This window comes from Sinocyclocheilus rhinocerous, unplaced genomic scaffold (assembly GCF_001515625.1).
Source record: "Sinocyclocheilus rhinocerous isolate Xijiao unplaced genomic scaffold, SAMN03320098_v1.1 scaffold1053, whole genome shotgun sequence".
In the NCBI taxonomy this organism is placed as follows: Eukaryota; Metazoa; Chordata; class Actinopteri; order Cypriniformes; family Cyprinidae; genus Sinocyclocheilus; species Sinocyclocheilus rhinocerous.
In genome coordinates this window covers 322,665-342,245 of record NW_015638958.1, presented here as the reverse complement: position 1 = coordinate 342,245, position 19,581 = coordinate 322,665, and positions in this window count along the sequence as shown.

The window sequence follows — 19,581 nt, the reverse complement described above, 5'->3', positions numbered from 1 at the left end:
GTCTTAACCATCTGTTTCCTATTATCATTCTTGCTACTTTCCATTCTGTCTATCCTTGTTTTAAATGGAAGAGTTAATCACTGTTCATATGGTATGCATTTGAGAAGCCACAAAATGAGTGAATGGTTGCTATGGATGCTGGTCCTGTGGGATTTGGTCAGGAGTTGAAGCAAGAGTCAGACTCTCGTTGGGCCCAGATGGAGTGCTGAAACACTTCCTCTCCTCCTCACTCTTCCTCTCTATTTCTCTCTCCCACCCTTTTAGGACTTATGATCCACTCCCACACTCCTCTGACAGACGGGAGATTCACACCAGGGACTGGCCATTACAAGTTTTAACATCTGAGGTTTGGGTTTTCATTAGTGCACTTGTCTGTGTGTGTTTCCACATAGCAGCATGCTTGTATGCATATGTTTACTAACCAAAATAAAAAAAAATTTTTAATCTGAAACGGTTGTTACCTAACTGATAGTAAAAAAAATACTATAATACATAATATATTTTAACTACAATAAGTTACAAAAATCACAGTTTTTTTTTTTACTCACAGTTATAAAGATATAAAGTCACATTTTGAGATACAATGTTGCAACTTTAAGAGATAAAGCCACTTTGTGAGATACCAAGTCACAATTATGAAAAATAAAGTTGCAATTATGAGATACAATTGCAATTGTGAGATATTAAGTCAGGTTGTGAGATATGGAAAGAAAAAGTATGAGCAAAAGTTGCAATTGTGAGATATAAAGTCACATTGTGAGATATGGAATCATAATTACAGGGGGAAAAAGTCACAATTATGAAAAATAAAGTCAAATTGTAAGATATAAAGTAACAATTCTCAGAAATTAAGTAGTAATTAAGAGAAATAAAGCTGCAATTGTTAGATATTAAGTCATATTGTGAGATATAAAGTCACAATTATGCAAAAAGATGCAATTGTGCAATATAAAGTCATAATTATGAGAAACAGTCACTGCCATAATTAGAAATAAAGTCACAATTTTGAATTGTAAAATAAGCCATTTCTAAAAATAACGAATGATTGTGAAATACAATCATAATTGTGATATATAAGAATGTTTTTTTGTTTTTTTTTTGATTATATGTAAAATTTCTGGTAACTTTATTTTTTACGGCGTTTTTGTTACATGTTACATGTACTCACTATTATTATAACAATTGTGCATAATTACATGCAAGTAACCCTAATCCTAACCAAGTGCATGTATTTCATTAATGTTACTCAGTACTTAAATGTATAATTACACTGTAACAATACTAAAAGTCACATGCTTATTGATTTATGATGTTTATCATAGGTTTTTCTCCCCCTGATTGTGGATATGAGGCAGCTTTTTATCAGTCATTTTGGGGTTTGTAAAGAATCGGTTGTGATGTGCTATCATTAAGAAGATAAACAGAACACTCGCAGATATAAAATGCTAGCATACTTGTTCTCCTAATTTAGTTGTCCATCACCTTGAACAGACAACATGATTACTTCAACAGGAGAATTAGTTTAATATTATATTCCTCTCCTCTGGGGAAATGACAGCTAATCGCTGCTCTGCTATCATTTGCTTTGCCACGCAGCAGTTACGGTTGTACCTAGTCGCCCCCAACACAAATTAATCACGGCGAAATAATGCGAGATGTCACTAATTCTGTGAAAACCACGTGCGGCGATGACAGAGGAAATAATGTGTGTGCATTAGCGCCATGATTACGTTTAGCATGATTCCGCTGCTTTCGCTCGTGGTCATTCACCATGCAAACTTCATTCCGACGGTTTGACAAGATTTTTCAAAATAGCACTCGTGAGATTTAGGTGTAACAAAACATGATGAAAAATAAAGGCCTTTTGGTAGAACTGCGCATTTTCCACATAGTCTAGCCGCCATGTGTGTTTACGCATCAATGTATTGATTCGTTTTTACTATGTTACTGTTTACACTGCTTCAAAGATATTTCCCGAGCGTAAGAGCGGTTTGAGCGGGGTTTTGTGTTTGTTTTTGGGGTTATTTCCTCATATTGATCACTTGTATCACCAGCACTGGGTGCCACCTGACTAATTTCTATTCAGCAGAGCTCCCGAGCTCCATAACAGCGTGTTTGGTCCGATACGGCATCCGCAATCCCTATATCTCACAAAACAAGCATGCACGACTCTAGGACAAAAAAAATAACTGCATTGTGGGGCACAGGTTCAGACTTTCAAGGGCTTCGGGGAGTTCAAATGAAAACAAATGTGTGACGGGGAATGAGGCTAATTATGTTTGAACAATGCCAGCGACTGGCTGACCTGCACTTGTAATAAGTGGCTACATTTCATTGTAGCACAGCTATGCAAATGAAACCTCGTTCTTCTCTCCTTTCCTCTATGCACCTACCCTTCTCGCCGCGATATCAAAAAACAATGGCCCTGGGCTAATTATTAGCGAGCAAGTGCCTGGCGCGGGGGAAGGAGCCTTTGTTTGTGGCTTGATTTGGACATTAATGATGGACTGGAGAACAAAGAGAGAGTGTGTGTGTGCATGTGTGTATGTGTAAATGAGTGACTCGCTGTGGTGATACGGGACACGGCCTCTAACCACCAGTCTAGCAGAAATAAACACATTCAGCCTTGACTGAACAAACAGGCCCTTCAGCACTCTATAGTTGAGAGAAATACTGAAGTACATTGTTAAAAGTCAAATATAGGCAATACAGCTGTCATATGATTAGGCCAAAGTTTACAATGTGTTGCCCATAAGGAAATTGGATATATAATTACTAAACAAAAACTTTTATTTTGGATGCGTTTAATCGCGATTAATCGTTTGACAGCCCTAATTACAACAATATTTAATTGCATGTAAAACAGGATTTTTAAAAGCAAGTAATACTTTTATTTGCCAAGGACACATTAAATTGAACAAAATTGATAGTCAGGACATTTATAATGATACAACATGCTTTTCTTTTGAATGTTCTATGTTCAAAGAATCCTAAAAGAATTATCAAGGTTTCCACAAAAATATTAAGCAGCACAACTGTTTCTTGGCCATCAAATCAGCATATTAGAATGATTTCTGAAGGATCATGTGACACTGAAGACTGGAGTAGTGATGCTGAAAATTCAGCTTTGCATCACAGGAATAAATTACATTTTAAAATATATTCAAATAGAAAACTGTTATTTTAAATTGTAATAATATCTCCTTAATATTACTGTTTTTAAATACTGTTTTAAAAATCTTACGAATCCATGTTTTTGAATGGTAGTGTATTTTCTTTTTCTTACAGCAGTAATATACAAAATATAGCAATTATATACAGTATTTTGTATATGGAATGGATGGAATTAAAAGTGAATGGAATCATGTTGTCATAATGGAATCTACCAATATAACAATTATGAAACAGCATGAAAGCATGAAAAAATGTTTACTGTATATATAATATAAATGCACATTGTTTCGTAATTGTTTTATAGGCAGATGCCATTCTGACAACATGCCCCACTACTAATCACAAAAAGTTAAGTTGTGTTAAATTAACTTTTCCCAGACCACTAATAGTGGAAATGTTCAAAAAGATTTTGTTACTTAGTCATTTGGGTATGAAAATAACTTTTTTAATAATAAACCTTGCCTGAGAAATATTCTCTGGAGTAAAATTGTGACAACTAACCCCATGCAAGCAGAGTACAATAGCGATTGCAAAAGCAATTTTTAAATCACAGGACCTTACAGATTTCAATTGCTATCACAAAGTGACTTTCCATTGAGAAGTGATCATATTTTAATGTCAATTAACTGTATAATTTCTAATAACTTAGATCGAGTCAAGTGATTCACAAATTTGTGAATCAGTTCTCCCAAAAACAAACCATTTGTAAAGTAAACATCACAAGAAAAAACATAAAAAAGTGAGCCAAAGAAGATTGTGATGAGGAACAGAGGAGAAGAAATTCAAGTTTGAAGGTCAGCAATACTCCAGCAGGTTACAGCAGAAGGGCAGAGAGCACGAAATCATATGTTATGCTGATAGGACTCAGATTCTCTCTCAGGCCAGGCCACACAGCTCAGCTGGGACACTAGAGGAAAAAACACAATCAAAATAATTGAGCCAGAGACCTCAGGTCGGCAAAAGATTATTTACATGCTCATTAATAATAAATAGGATAGACTGGCATGAAATATGGAGCTGTGTGATGGGGTGTGTGGTGTTTGAAATCATACTGATGATATGTGTTTTAACCTCTAAGCCCCACTTATATGTGTGTGTATGTTAACAGCAGGTGTTTACTCAGACTGACAGACAAGTGTGCGTTAAAGTTGTGCATAATACAGTCATTTCTATATCAACATGTGAATCTTTATTCTCATGTTTTCCAATACAAATAACATTCATAGAGCTTCATCTAAATATATAAAGCTTTTTGCAGATTGTCAGACACAAAAGCTGATTTCTTGTTACTGTATGTAGAAATCTCATTTGCATATGCAATTCTCACTCGTTGATACTTTTAAATAATAAAATATGCTGTTGAAACATTTGTTGAAAGTTTCAAAGCTTTTGATTAATAAATAAATATACAAGAGTGTTTCTTCAACTATGGACGTTTTCTGAACTCTTTTAAAAACACTATAAATGTATCACAGTAGAAATCAGGTTTTTTTTTTGTCACATTTTGTCATTTTTTTTTATAGTATCCTAGTTTTAAATGTAATAATTAATGTTTTATAATGGATTTAAAACTGAAGGAAAAGCTGAATGAATTCTATATAGTGTATACTCATGTTGTTCGGAAAGTAGCAAAAATAAATGACAAATGCGTAGTGGATGTTTTAAATGTGACCTTCATTTAACAAAAAAAAAAAAGAAAAAAATTCAATCTGTTTGTTTCGATTATAATCAACCCCTGGGATAAGAAACTGAAGAAACACCTGTAAATATACATATTATAAACATACCTCGTCAACATACAAAACAACAAATTATCATTGAAAATGGCTATATTTTAATAGCTTATTGTATCTCGTTACTCTGAGTTATTCTCTATCACTTTCAAACCTAATGTAATTATGGACGTATAATCTAATAAAAAAATCCTGGACTCATTTAAGTTGTCTGATGCAAATTCTGTTTAGCCCTGCTCCTCCCCTAATTTAGTTGGACAGCAAACACCGACAGGGTATTTTTAGATCCTGTCTGAAGCCTTTTGACAGATTAAGAAGGAAAAGCTGCCCTGATGTTTATCTGATGGAGAAACACATCCCAGCAACGTTAGAGAGAAACTGGCAAGGCCGTCTGGGCGGCGTTCAGAGGAACCCTTTGGTTAGCGGTAGGGCAGCCCTCTCTCCATCTCTCCTTGACCCAATAAAGCAGCTTTATCAGACATCAGCGGTGACCGTGTGAAAGTTGGCCTGGATAAAGCAAAGGAACAAAACCCTGGAGCCCCTGATTGATGGACTGGACGCTTGTCAACGCTTGAGATTAAAGAAACCCTGGCTCTCATCACAGGACGCCCCTTTTGGGCCGCAAACAGAAACATCTAGAAGCCTCCATGCCAATCCTCCTTCTCCTGTGAATTCCCTCCCGCTCCACACAGGAATTCCAGACTGGGGGGAAATTAATGTTCGGATCTGGCGTAGAGGAGGGTAAGGCAAAGCGCTGCCAAGTCATCTGAGATCTGCCTTTTTTTATTTTGTTTGCTCCGTCCGTGAAATGCGACTGATTCCCAGCTTCGCGTTTTCGGCTCCCAGTCAAATCCCAGCTGTCTTTATGGATTCTCCAGATCTCATTACAGTCAATGAGCCTGCAAAGACTTTCAGATCAAAGTGAAAGACTTTTAGCACTGGTGAGAGAGAGCGAGAGTAAGCCAAATCAAGTAATTATAACCAAGGAAAAGCATATCAGGAATACCTGATGGTCAACAAAGTTTAGCCAAGGGAAAAAAACAGCGCCATGCAAACAATTTCAGGGTCCTAAATCTATAGAGGCTTCATCTGAACAACATTTATTATTCACAGCCAGACACAAATTTCCAAGTTGCAGAAGCCTGCAAGCCATTATGCGATAAGACAGACGAACACGCGGGCCTGACCTTGAATAAATCGGTAGGGCTGGAGGAGCTTCGGGTGAGCGTTCGCCGCACGAGTGTCACATCTCGGTGTCGGAAATGAAATGAGGGTTTGTTTATAGACTGAAGCTGTCGGGGTTACGGATGAACCCGAGGAGTCATCCGTCAGATCGCATGTGCAAGGCCGAGCAGGAAGAACTGTAGCTTTTTACTGATTCATTGCATTCTACCATGGGCTTAATCCTCTAATCTAAAATGTATGGCTCGTATCTGTTGGAGATTAGCCCGACGGGACGTGTTTCGAGATGCAAAACAGAGCGGAGGTCAGGAGGGATCTTGTAAAGCAGAGGGCACAGCCAAACACACAGATACGTCAAGCACCTGAAAGAAAAAAAGAGCCAAATCTACCTTGTTTATCTCAACAGCCTGATAAAATGTACTTACATGGATCCGCTGGCGTCGTTCCTGAGAGCCGGGATGTTAGTCAGCGTCAAAACCCAGACCTTCCGCCATGTTGCGGTCAAATATTTGGATGCGAGAATGAAAAGCATTCTCTCATTACGCGTCAAGCACCTTGTAAATTTGTTTGAAAAGGTCTGCCAGACTGTTCTAGTGATTTTACCGAGCCAAGACAAACTCGAAATGTTCTGTGTAGACTGTTGAGTGATCGCTGAAAATAATGGACGTTTGGCTCGGAGGTCCAGAGATATATTTTCCTTAAGTTATAGAGCATTTCCTCCTTTCAAAACAGATGTGTCGAAGTGTGTATTTTAGAGCTATTAAAATTGGATCTCTACCTTTGGATTCGAGATGCACTTTAGGGTCACAACACAGTGCTGTCATTCCTGTTATGCAGTACATTCACATGCCCTGGCTCTATATTTTAGTTTAAACTCATATTAGTTTGTTTTATTTTAAATTAATTTACTAATTTGGTTTGAGCAAACATTAACATGAAGAAAATGCCAATTTATTTGGAAATTGTCCAAGTGTTTCTTAATTTTACAATCTTGATAATTTCTCTAATCAAATTGATGTTTTCTTGGTAATTTTGTTTTAATTAATTCAAGTTTTTTTTCCCTGTTACCTCAATATCACTTCCCATCTTCCAAGCCACTTTTTTAATAATATCTTCCTACAGGAGGTGACATGATCATTGGTGCAAACTCAGAACAAACACAAGCAACTATTAGCAACGCATGTGGTCAGTGTGGTCTAATTATGATTTTTCTAAAAATAAATAAATAAATAAAATAAAATAAAAAATAAATAAATAAAAAAATTGGACTTGTGATTTAAAATGCAATTTAAAAAAAGATACAGGTCTGGCCAAAATTTTGTGATTATATAATAATGACTATATAGTAAAAATAAATAAATACATAAATAAAAAAATAAAAAACAATAATAATATTAAACATAATAAATATTTACTATCTTTTTTTAAACAATATTTAACAATAATAATAATTTACAGTACAGTACAACTGTGATATTACAATATTTATGGCTATTTTAATTTGTTCATTTTCAAATGGTAAACTTTTTATTTTAGCAGAAAATTTGGGGGAGCATTCAAAGCTTCTTTTTTGTTGACAACAGCTGAAACGCTTCTCAAGAGACTTGATCGCTTCATATGATTCATAAGATTTAATTTAAGCTTTTATTTACATTGATCAGCAAACATAAACAGAAGCTCAACCATACTTGCTTGCATACAACACACAAGAATGAACCTTATTGGTTCTCACACTTCAAGCAAGCATGCTTGAGCTTGCATTTGCCATAACTAATGTGTGCATTGATTAATGTTTATATGTGAATAAAAGCCTAAATTAAATCTGTTCATCATATAAAGTGATCAGAAAATTTGGACTAAACCACTTTTTGGATAATTCATATGGATTAGTTTTAGAATCTTTTTATGAAATTTCTGAAGCATCAAAAAGTGATAGTCTGTCAGTGGAGGGACAGAAATCTCTCAGATTTCATTAAAAGTATCTTGATTTGTGTTGAACAAATGTCTTACAGGTTTGGAATGACATGAGGGTAAGTAAATGACAGAATTTTCATTTTTGGGGGAACTGTCCCTTTAAATTATAACCTCAACCTCACCTACTAACTCAAACGTAACAGGAATGACCTTGCAACAGTCCTGGAAAGAGTCTTGTCAACTAAGCATGGGTAGTAAAGCCCATAGGTGACCAATCACAAGTTACACACACACAACCTCACGGGCAGACTTACTGTACTGCACCAGCTCATCTCATTGCTTTGTTTGGGCCTTTTCTTGCGGAGAAAAAAAAATAAAACACAATTTCTGCACCAGCACACTAATAACAACCCACACACATACTGCAGTCCTCTCCCTCACTGCCTTCATCTCTCAGATCCCCTTGCTTGCTTCATCTCCAAGTCCCTCCATCCAAACCCCCAATGCACTCAGCATCTGCTTGCAGGATGAATAAATCAGTGCTTCTTCCCGGCTGCGGTCCCCTGACTGACAGAGGCCCGTCTTAATTGTAGCTGAAAGCCGGCTTTCTCTGTGCTAATTAGCAGAATGCGCTGCTAAATGATTTAAAAACTCGGGGCTTATACGAGCCCTGCCGATCATCACTTATTCACATGGAGCGCGGCACTTTGTGAGAACATGGCGCCCGAGGTAAATTAATTTACTCCAATTAGCAGGCCCTGTCAGCGCGCATCACTGTCTCATACTAGACATGCCTCTGAAAAAATAATGCACTTGTTTTGTCCTCTGCTTTGGTTACATCTGGTGTGCAGTGGAGGGGAATCGGATGAAGCAACACCAGGAAAACAGACAGCCCTCGTCTCGGACGACTAAATGCCTCCATGCTGCCGTCCAAGATGAAGCGGAACAGGAAGTGGTCACTCTAGAGGTGGGACGTTCAACCACATGCCTGAGGAAAACAGAAAAATTTGGAATTTTACTACCTGTAAAAATGGGCAGAAAGCAAAATGAGGTTTTGAGAGCTAATTCAAAGTTAGTTCAGTTAGGGGGCGTTCACACAGGATGGGCTCCTGCATAGATGGGGTGCAACAGAACTGAAAACAGGGGTGCCAAGATGCAATTCGAAAAACCTGAACTGCTTTTTAACATGACATAACATGTAAAAGCTAAAAATATAGGAGGAGAGGAAAATTAACAAACATACCTAGCTACAGCAACTAGCACCCTCCATCTATTAATATTATTTTTCTGATTATGATTTTATTGTGGTTGGGCACGTATACAACTTACATTTGCGGTAACACTTCAGTAGTGACCAATTCTCACTATTAACTAGTTGCTTATTAGCATGCCTATTATTAACATATTGGCTGTTTATTAGTGCTTACAAAGCATATCTTCTGCATGACTTTCTACATCCCTAATCCTACCCATATTAATAAGCAGCTAATTAGGAGTTTATTGAGGCAAAAGTCGTAATTAATGGTTGGTTAATAGCGAGAATTAGACCTTAAAATAAAGTGACCACATTTTCATATATAATAATTCTAAAAAAATTCTCAAGTTTATAAATAAAATAATAAAAAACAAAATTTAGTTGGAGTTAAATTGATAGAAATAATAACATATTTTATATATAATGTGTATATTTATAATATTATTAATAATAACAACAACAACTGTTTCTTTTAACTTTCTATTTACCAAAGATCCTGGGGAAAAAAAATAAATTAGGATTTCAACCAAATTGAAATGTAGTTTCAACCAAAAATATTAAGCAGCACAACCATTTTTTTTACTGAAAATAATAAGAAATGTTTTGAGCATCAAATCAGCAAAGTACAATGATTTCTGAAGGATCATGTGACACTGAAGAACTGGAGTAATAACTGCTGAAAATTCAGATTTGTATCACAGAAATAAATTACATTTTATATTACATTAAAATAGAAAATGGCTATTTTAAATTGTAAAAATATTACTATTATAATACTGTTTTTACTGTATTTTTCATCGTTGGTGAGTATACGCGTCTTCTTTCAAGTAAATAAAAAGAAAAAAATGTTTTGACCCTAAACTTGAACGGTAGTGTATATACTGTATACAGCAACCCTACATAAGACGAGTAGTTTTGAAAATGGATGTAGAAAATGTTTAACTGGAATTCAATATGGCAGGGAAAAGATTCAAAATATTGTATCTGTGTAAATGAAAGCATGATGTAACAGCCCCCCCCCCAAAAAAAAACACACAGTAAAAAATAGCACAGACGAAACATAAGTCCTGTGTGACTCCCCCCTTTGCCAACAGTTGTTCTGCCAACAGTTGTAGAGTTACAAAAAGTATTGCCATACAGAATCTGTACTAACTTATTGCTGTTATTACATAAAATACTCAAAAGGCAACAAAAAAACTTTCCCTAACCATTTATCATGAGGAAAAGAATAAGATTTGTTCCCTTTTTTTCCCTTTCTTTTTGCCTGGCAGCATACAACCCTTATATCTCAGTTACAGTCTAGTCTCAAGAGACCATAATGCTGCTCACTTCCTGTACCTATTTTAATTTCTGCAAATGCATTGCGGAGGGCAAATTCCTCTTCCTTACACAGGGATTTGACATGTCACTGACAGCTGAAGCAGCAGAGATTAATCTAGAACGAGCAGACTGTTGAAAGCTGCCTTTGCCTGCTAATGATCGAACCGACTACAGGTAAGGAGAAAGAGATGGAAAACACTACAAGGGCTCATCTTTCTCTCGTCCTCCACTACTACTGAAAGAAAGTTGATGTTCTGATCCATCTTCTGCTCTTAAGAGAGAAGCCAGCGCGCAACGCAGAGGCAAGAGCCAAAAAACGGCTTCATCCGGCAGGATTCAGACAAATGCAACGACACGAGACAGGTTTGCTTGGAATGCTTTCCAGATGATGTCAGACTTGAGCACAGGCAAACGAACAAATCCAGCCCAGGCGTTTTTAGAGTTATTTACGATTTCGCTACGATGAATCTTGCGAGTGGTGATTCTTTACGTGGCCCCAGGGATCTCAAAGCATTGTGGGAAACCCATGTTATATATTGCATCCTTGTTTTACGTGAAAATTATGTTTCAACAAATGTGGCGCCTGATTATGGCCCTACCCATGATGCATAAGGACCTAGTTGGATAGGCACAGTTTGTCTCAAATTCTTTTTCTACAGTAAAGTAGAGAAGTAAGTAAAAGAACACAGCAGTCAGAAGAACAACGCTGAAGGAGATATGAGAGAAATCTCTTTTAAATTAGGCTGATATTTCACACCCCACTAGCTTCCTGATCCTGCTGCTAGGTGCGAATTGTGTGAATAAAACTGACATTGATAATATGTTCTCTTCAAATAGGTGTGACTGCATCTTTAAGTCTGTATGGTACATTATAAAATAATTTTTTGAAGTTGTAAATAAAAAATTTTTTTAAATACAGTTTACAGAAATATCTTCATGGAACATGATCTTTAATTTACTTAATATCCTAATGATTTTTGGCATAAAAGAAAAATCTATACTTTTGACCCATACAATGTATTGTTGGCTATTGCTACAAATATACCACACATATAGTGTTTCTGAAAATGGCGTCTGATGCATTCTGAAAACTGTACTTAAAACTCAAATTTGAATTACAATTCTGCATGTTAGTTCAAACTGTACATCAAATTCAGGATCTCAACTGAAACGTAGAATGCATTCTCAGCTGAATTCTGCATGCGGCACAACTCTGATGTGTCCAGCATAACCATCACTCACGGCCTTCATCAAAGCTGCCCTCGCTGCAGTGGCTTCAAGAGCTCTCCAAGGTGCTGAAAAAGCCACTTCCTTTTACCTGCGAGGCCCACTGACTCCATGTCAGACCGTCACAGCACTGCAGAACTTTGAGCTGCCTCTTTTGCACTCACTCTTCGTCTCCTCCATCCTGAGCAGAGGACGAGGCCAAGCGGAGGGAGTCGCGGAAGACTCCGGGGTGTCTTTGTTTAGATTAATGACTTTTGAAAATGCAGCAGTCTCACGGATTCAAGGCCAGCGCCCCACATTGAGCTCTTAAGGGGCTGCTGCAGGAAGAGGCAGACTGACAGTTGGGCTGTCAGCATCATTATCTGGCTTGAGTCCTGCCATTAAGGTGGCAAAGTGCTGAAGGGTGTCACCCTCCGGAGCAGAGATTTAGCCTAAAGCTCTCATCTGTGCAGACAGCAGACGAAGAGGACCCTCCCAGGTGAGAGCGCCGAGGTGAACCCTGTTTCATTACCTTTCTGCACTAGTACATCGACCTGTTAGTAACCTTAGCGTGACAGGGAAAGAGACTCTGTTAATGCCTCTCAGCTCTTTTGTCTCTGTCTGACAGGTTAAACTGAGTGAATATGGGAACGTAGCGACAGTTTGTTCACAAGTGTCCAAACACGCCCTTAAATTATGATTTCTAGCTGTGTTAACGGAAACTTTTCATGGCTACAGACAAACAGCTATTAAATGAAGATAATGTCTCTGTGTTTCCCTTATAACATGCATTATAAAAATATCGAAATTTGTGAATCAGCCTTTAGTCACCATTTCCATGCTGTCGATCTCTTAATTGATTATTTATTTCAAATAGCACATATCTTTCAATATTTGATCACTTTACGCTGGCAATTTAATTTGTTTACTCCTTACTTAGTTTTGTATTTTACTATTACTTTACACAACCGTTCAAAAGTCTGGAGTCAGTAAGCTAAGAAATTACTTAAGGCTTTTTTTTATAAATTTAAAAAGAAATTATAAAAAATATTTTTTATAATGTTACAAAATATTTCCATTTAAAAAAAACAGTTCTTTGAACCTTTCCATGGTATCATGCTTAAAAAAAAATATTAAGCAGCCTAACTGTTTTGATCATTGATAATAAGAAACGTTTCTTGAGCAGCAAATCAAAGCATATTAGCAAGATTTCTGAAGGATCGTGACACTGGAAAATCCAACTTTGTCATCACAGCAATAAATTACATTTTAAAATATATCACAATAGATAGAGATGATATTTTAATATAGACAATATTTCACACTATTACTGTTTTTATTGTATTTTGATTAAATAAATGAGGCCTTTGTCAGCACAAACGACACAAAACATTAAATAATAGTAGTTTATGTAATCATTTATGAATATTATTTCCATCTCAAATTAAAAATGTAAACAGATACATTTTATAAAATACACAAATAATTACATAAAAAAATTTGAATATATAAAAAAGCTGCAACTTTGAGAAATAAATTAGCAACTGTGAAACATTAAATATTGTGAGCTATGAAGCCAACATTTATTTTTAACTCTTAGGTTGAAATGGACTTATATACTTCAAGTGGCATTGTAACATATGAAGTCGCTGAGACAATTGTAATTGTAAACTATAAAGTCAAATGATTAAATATTATGTTGCAATTACTGGAAATAAATTATGTTTTTGTATAACATATTGTAAACATAACGTGTTATGACCACAATGGAAATATGCCTATGGCTTTTTTGTGTATTTCATCCTCGACCGTGTTGAAACATTGTAAGTCTACTATGGTCATAAGTCCCTTGTTAGTATGACATGTGGACTTGAATAGATAATGCTCTTGAACAAAATAAGCAAGCTAAAATCCAGTGCATTTTGTATCTTTCAATCAATATAAAGGATGGGCAACTCTGCTCCTCTCACAGATTCCAACCTCAAACCGTAAACCACGTGAACTGTGGTTTGTTGTTTTATATATCAGTCAGACAGTCTCTTATTCTGGGTGGTTCTTGGCCAGAACAAGATGCAATATGGATTAGAAATGTGTATGGATTAGTCTTTATGGGCTTTTTTGTATTTTGTTTTAAATTTTGCCAAATAAAACAAACAAAAAACTTACTTTTACAGGTGTGCTGTTATTGTAAACAAAACTTTTTAATGAGTTTTGGGTGAATCCAGAGTGGCAAGGGTCTTTGTTGAGAGAACGCAACTACATCTGTAAAAGAAAGAAAGAGACAGTGCAGTGGCAGTTATTGCACATTGACGTAATGAGAGATCGATTCCAGTTTGAGGCATTTCCAGACCCAGTTCCCACTTCTAAGCATAATTTCTAGTCAACCCTGCTTGAATTAAACAACACTCAAATGTATTAATGTTTTTAATTTGACAATTAAAATGAGTTCAGATAAGCCACAAGAGCAGCCAAACCATCATTTCAGTCCATTCTCGTAAATTATCTTTCCAACTCGCACAGTCCTCTTGTCAGAGAAAAGCAGTGCTGATGTTTGCCACGTCACGATCGTGTTGAAAATCAACACATTGTCATACACTCCATAAACAAGTCATTTCTGATTAATCATCTCCCTGTAATACACAAAGACATTTGTGGTAAGACTTTAAACGGTTCGGCTCAGCTCTACAGCCCAAAGCTGTTTGAGGTGGTTGGTAATGGGAGTCACTGCTATGTAAATCAGTGGCTCTGTGTTTATTTTTTTTTTGGCGAGACCTCAGGGAGGAACGGCGTATCCGAGTGGGGCTTTACAGTTGGAAGCGGTCTCAATGAAGGCCTCTGTGAAAACCTACTCACCAGGAGTGGTCAGAATTAAGTGAAAAAAATGACAAGCCAGTTAGCTTTTCCACAGCCACATATGGCAGCTGTTCATATGCGAGACCGCCGCCGCTGCTCAGGAACGGCCGATCCAGAGCAGCTGGGCCGCACTGTTTAGATTAATAAGCTCAACGTGAAAGACATTAAGCACTAAGTGCTGACCATGCCAACTCCGGAGAGGACCGTAATGGCTTCAATATTACTGGGGCATGTATGAAAGAAACCTTACATTCATTCATTTAAACGGCCATTTACATCCTGTGGAGAGGGAGGCGGGTGCGAGTGCAGGTCACAAGAGGGATCTAGTCTCGCTGTCATTGTAATAGGGTCACTTTGACGCATTGGGCCAGGTCCAGTTTCTCTGATAACAGTCGCAGGATGAAAGCATGGAGCGGACTGCGCCTGGAAAACTTAAACAATGATCAAAAGTGACATAAGTGTGAGCAGCACAAACTAAAAGGTATTTTTCATAAAACCACACCTTCTGAATATTCAGTAGCACCTGCTTTTCCTTGCACAGAAGACTTTTAGAAGCCAAAAATCTGGCTGTGTGAGACGCCAACGAGAAAGCAGTGGCGAAAGTAACAGGTTGCAAGACTAAACTCTGAAATTTTCTTTGTAGCCGCCCCCAAAAAACACGCAAGATCCTCATTGTGTCGCAGTCGGCTTTGAACCGTTCTCCTGAAGGTGTCCCTTGCGTAATTGTCAAGATGACCTTCAGCAGCGATCAATGGGGCACCCAGGCATAAACGGAAGGCAGTTCCGGAGTTTTGCGATGATATGAATTCTCCTCAACGTCCCATCTATCAAGATAAAACAAATGCTGCTCATTACTGGAAAAAATACACCAGTGTTCCAGCAAGGGCAATTTTGCCTCCCCAAAAACGTGTGGGAGTTTTTAATATTGTGGAGTGGAGCGTGTGTCACCCAGGGACCCACTTCAGCTCTTCATCAATCTGCCGTTCCCCCCCATCCCTCTTCCTCCCACCCCCACGGACCTCGCCGGAGATCTACAGACGAATCTGTGCCTTATCGTTTTAGAACAATGCTCCTTACTGCTCACCAGAGAAATGTCCTATTTGATTTCAGGAGAAGTAAATGATCTTTCATCTGCGGTATAAAATTGGAAAGTTTTAGTGCCAACTGACTACTCTTGAAGAAAGAGAAAAAGAACATCTCAGATTTGAAAAAAAGACTACAATTTGGGGAGTTTGATTGATGTTTCCATCAAACAAAACCCACCGTTTTCATTTTAGATGCGCAGTGCGTTACTGTATTTTTCAAAGGTAGCACAAAATGCAAAGTGGGTAATCAAAAAATGAGCATGAAAATGGATAATTTCACCTCTTATACTACCCTAGACAGTCAAAACAGTAAATTAACCACCACTGAAACAGAAAGAAATGTCTTTGGAGTATCTTGATTGTATACAAATGTTCTTTCTGTTTTGATATTTTCATTAACTTAGTTTTCTCCGAATCTGAGCATAGTGGAGCAAAACCCGGTTTGTCAAGATCTCAGACTAAAACGGGTTTTCAAGAGGGTCCACAAGGGGTGCTAGAGAGACTGTGTAAAAGTTCAGAAAATAGTTATATATAAATTAAATTTATATATATAAATATATATTTAAAATTATATACACACAAAACTATTTTATTATAATAGTAGTGTTTTTCTATTACTGTTTTATATAATAATATTTTATTAAACAGACACAATATATAAAACAGACACAATTTACTGAATTTACATTATTGCTGTTCATTTAGTTTTCAAACACTGGTCAGATATCATGAAAAATAATAAAATAATGAAAAGAAAATCATTTTAAAAATTATTAGTAATAAAATGTTTATTTTAGTAGTGCATAAAAATAAAAGTGTCACCTCAATAGAAAGTAAAAATGTAAAAGTAAACAGAAAAAAAAAAAAATTGTACACATTTATAAGAATCTGCATTTTTTTTTTAACAGTATAAAAAGGATCTTTATAAATGCCTTTATATTGTAGACAGGGGTCCCTCACAAAAGAAGGATCATATTTTGGAGTCTGTGATGTCATCAGAAAGTTTGAAAATCCCTCGTCTTAGAAACCTGATTTCAGTCATTACTCAAAAAGTGCTAGTTACTGCATTTCACAGAGTACTTAAATACATTCTCTTAACCACCACAATCCCTTATTATTTTGCTCAGACAGTTTCCTTATTACGTGTATCTGCTGTTGAAGTCTAGGTACACTGATTTAGCTTAGTCCGGAACTATGCCTCGCTCCCCTGGGGTTTTGGGATCTAAGCCATCTGGTTAGCGTTCTCACAGTCCATTTCCCCGTGATGCGCTCTCCACAACACTGGCTGAGAGGAACTAATGTGAAAGTGAGGGAGAACCATTGAGCACAAAAGCTCATTATACATCTATACCAGGCCGAGCAGCTTTCGCTGGGTCACACACTAAGTAAAAAAAAAAAAAGATGCATGTAAGTTTTATTTAACAACCAGAGGAAGGGATTGTTTACCGATGACAAGACTTGGCCTTAACCCTGCGCTTTTCTCTTCGGCTCGTCGTAAGTTTCCTATCACAATGCAGTGGAAAATAGCCCAGGATAGAAAGGGATTAGAAAGCCTTACAAAACAAAAATCATTTCCATCTGGACAAAGAGAGGTGGAGGGCGGTGGGATGGAGGCATTGGGAGGGGTGGGGGATTTCTTCCCAAAAAAACATCTGGAGAAGCAATCTGGTGTAAATAAGCAGACAGCGACTCACTGCCCACCAAATAAATAACACACCGGGAAGAAGCTAGTTCACAATCTGGGCTTCCCCGGAACATGACACTGAATTAGACTCAGCCAGCAAGTAGGGAAAGCTGGGAACGGGGTGGACACAAGTGCGCATAGAACGTTTGCTTGCATGCATGTGTCTGATTTGCCCCATCCTGGTTTCGTCTTTTGGCTGCGCGACAGTCACTGGCAGGTAACGCACACTCTCCTGTCGTCCACACGGAAAAGTATCCCGCCTTCTTGGGTGACTGCGTTTGCCAACGCTCTCGAGCAGAGGTAGGTGCAGAGATGCGGTGCTGGAGAGAACACAGCTCCAGTCTGCCCCCGTGGGACTTTCAGCGCCTCTCTCAACTAGAAATATTTGTTTTCTCTGCTCAGATAGTGGTTTAGGTAAACAGCATATTTTGAAAATCCCTCGTCTTAGAAACCTGATTTCAGTCATTACTCAAAAAGTGCTAGTTACTGCATTTCACAGAGTACTTGAACTCAATTTGTTTAATCCAAACACATTCTCTTAAACCACTACAATCCCTTATTATTTTGCTCAGACAGTTTCCTTATTACGTGTATCTGCTGTTGAAGTCTAGGTACACTGATTTAGCTTAGTCCGGAACTATGCCTCTCTCCCCTGGGGTTTTGGGATCTAAGCCATCTGGTTAGCGTTCTCACAGTCCATTTCCCCGTGCTGCGCTCTCCACAACACTGGCTGAGAGGAACTAATGTGAAAGTGAGGGAGAACCATTGAGCACAAAAGCTCATTATACATATACACCAGGCCGAGTGGCTTTCGCTGGGTCACACACCAAGCAAAAAATACAAAAAAGAAAAAAGAAGAAAAAAGGATGCACGTAGGTTTTATTTAACAACCAGAGGAAGGGATTGTTTCCCGATGACAAGACTTGGCCTTAACCCTGCGCCTTTCTCTTCGGCTCGTCGTAAGTTTCCTATCACAATGCGGTGGAAAATAGCCCAGGAAAGAAAGGGATTAGAAAGCCTTACAAAAAAAAAATCATTTCCATCTGGACAAAGAGAGGTGGGGGGCGGTGGGAGGGAGGCATTGTTTTCTCTGCTCAGATAGTGGTTTAGGTAAACAGCATATTGCCTGCTCAAGTTGGCACAAACATGGTTTGTTAATTACATTTTCCATGCCAGACAAACATTCAAAGTAAGGCGCACATTTTGTGTACGATTTGTGAACAAAAACAAATATTTTTGTATCACAACAGCCGTTTTTAATAATTTATTACTGCTAAATGTTAAAATACTTCCTATTGTGTCCTAATTTAATATGCAAAGACAACTATAAGTAAGCCATCTGTAGGTTGTTTTACCTGAAAAGTATTTGTGGTGCTGTCAAAATGTTAGCTTTCTGTACAGCACGACAAAGCAACACTGGCTCAACCAACGGTGTGGGTTGGGGGCGTGGCTATTTGTTCATCCGACCAATGGTAGATTTAGTTTAGAAAGCCTGGGGAAATTCAGTTTTACATTGTTCATTTTCACATATTAAAATTATTTAGATATATATAAATGTGCACTTCTTTTTTAAATTTAGGGGGCAGAACGATATTTTAATGTTTTTGAAGTCCTGCATTTATTTCATGAAAAATACAGTAAAACAGTAATATTATGAAATATTTAAAATCACTTTTTTGTACGTTAATATATTTTAAAATGTAATCATTCTAATATGCTGATTTGCTGTTCAAGAAACATTTCTTATGATCAATGTTGAAAAATTTGAGCTGCTTAATATTTTAGTATAAACTGTGATATTTTTTCTTCAGAATTATTTGATGAATAGAAATAAACTTATGGACTGAATAAACATGGGACACTTTATTTCTTCACTGTCAATTCTGGAATGTTTTTTGACTCAAGATTATATGGCCTATAGTTATAGTTATAGTTGACTCAAGATTATATGGCCCATAGTTTTTTTTTTTTTTTTATGACGTGTTTTCTTTTTTGGGGGGAGGGAAGGGTATTGATTATAATTGTAATGTGAAAAAAAAAACTCAAAGAAAATATTGGGGTAAAAAAAGAAAGTTCAAAATAACAGCATTTATTTGAAACAAATCTTTCATAACAATGCAAAAGTCTTTAGTGTCACTTTTGGTCAATTTAATGCATCATCACTGAATAAAAGTA